This window comes from Anneissia japonica, unplaced genomic scaffold, assembly GCF_011630105.1.
Source record: "Anneissia japonica isolate Jap-2015-1 unplaced genomic scaffold, ASM1163010v1 scaffold1764_len714935_cov166, whole genome shotgun sequence".
NCBI classification, from domain to species: domain Eukaryota; kingdom Metazoa; phylum Echinodermata; class Crinoidea; order Comatulida; family Comatulidae; genus Anneissia; species Anneissia japonica.
In genome coordinates, this window is record NW_022757468.1 from 524,256 (window position 1) to 526,349 (window position 2,094).

Here is a 2,094-nt window from a genome sequence, read left to right on the forward strand (position 1 = left end):
GTAAGAGCAGAGAAAGTTCGAGTTGGTTGTGATGGTTGTTGAATATGGTGGATAATAAAGACAACCGGTTTGGATTACTTAGATGTGGCTTTGTTGTTCATTTGTCTCAGTGAGTGAATGAGAGACATAACAGTCATGTATGAATAATCATGCATATCATTTCACCTAACTGACCCAAAATAGCGCCCTCTAAAATTTCTGCCTTAACTGTATGGGAAAAACCATGCGCCCGGGTCCCTCCCCCCTACATTCCCCCCTCCCCCTACATTTTTCAGAATTAACAAGAAATTGAGAAAAACCAGGACCTTCTACTCAAATTTTCAGTCTAAAATTTCAATTTCCGAACATCTAGACGTGCCATAGGCCTAATCATAAATTTTTCTACCTCAACCCGAACCAGCTGGGCCTGAGGTAGATCCTCAAACTGTGAAAGTCCTTCTCTGGGCCCCTCTATTTCGAATTCCTGGATACATGCAAGATGGAACCAGAGGAATTTTAATTGAATTCTCAGCCTTGAGATAAGCTAGGGGGTCAAGGGCCACGTTCCCCCGCCGCCAGGTTTGGGGTGGGGGAGGGTCGCTGAAATGGGAGAATGAGTTTTTAAAAAATGACCACTTTTTAGAAAAGCATGACGAAATTGATGTATGTTGTCAGGTATGAATATTTTCCAGTTAATAAAAATCTTAGTAGTAGTAGTTTTTTTTTTGTTTTTTTTTTTTGGCAACTTTATATAGATCGTGATTTCTTTTCAGTCCACTTCGACAGTTTTCTATTTTTTTTATGCTGTAATGACTACATGACTAAGCTCATCCTGCCATATCTCAGAGCCACGATGGGACAAGTGAGACTATCTGTTTGGCACTCCTTAGTACGGAGCGCGATGAAGCAGACAACATTGCTAACTTTGATCATGTTATTAACTTACTTGCAGGTGCAAAATTCATTTGCGAGTTTAAACAATGTTACAAATTCAGCAACATATACAAGCCAATAAGAATACCGTACTTAGCTGTGCGATAAATACAACAGCCTTACAAATTAGGATAATGGTAAAAGTTTTATACAAAGTTTCGAACATCGTAATACAGTTTCAGTGTAGTAAGAAACAGGGGTGGCGCGACCGGGAGGGACATCCTCTTTCGGGGATAGCTCTCCCCCCCCCCCACTACACCGGTCGGAGAGAAAAACCATAATTCGTCGGGTAGAAAAAAAAAATTATATGTAGGCCTATTTTGTACATATTAGTAGACTATGCTAGACTAGATATATTAAATAAGCCTTTGAAATCCATAAATTGCCACAGACCACTTTAGGAACATTTTAAGAGACACTCGACCACGCCCACTTTGCTCTCGTCAGGGAAACCCCCTCGTTAGGGCATCCCCCCCCCCCCCCCCCCCCCCCCCCCCCCCCCCCCGCCCCATGATACGGACGTACGGTACGGATATGCTTAAAGCCTATACAACCAATATCAATTTATTTCACAATATTATAATTATAATTGGGGGAAGGGGCGCAATTTTCTACTCTTGCCCCCGGGCGCCAAAATCTCTAGCTACCACTTATAAGAAGCAAATCGTGTATAGGCAAAAAGTGGAATTTAGCCTTTTTCCTATTCCAAATCTGAACTTTGAACAACCAATGCATTCTCAAAATTAGCACAGATAGTAAAAATATCTGGATAATTCTAAAGGTGACAATGTCTAGTTTGATTTTTATATGCAGTAGAGGGTTTTTTGACAAAGTCAAAGTCAAAGTCAAAGTCAAACTTTATTCATCCTTCAACAAAGGAAACTGAATGCTCGCATAAAACTTTTAAAAACAATGTACAATCACATAAAAAAATATTCATAAAATTAACGTTTAAAATGTGCATTAAAAAGTTTAATCACAGCAGGAATAAATGAACAGGAATAACGATTGGTGTGGACAATCGAAGGCCTCAGCCTACCACTTCGCTGAAAGACGACATATTGATGGAGTGGATGACATGCATCTCTAGAAACTCCATCAAACACCGCCTTCAGCTGTTTCATATAAACTGACTCCACCGACTGTTGATCCACACCAATCATCGTTCCTGCTCTCCTGATC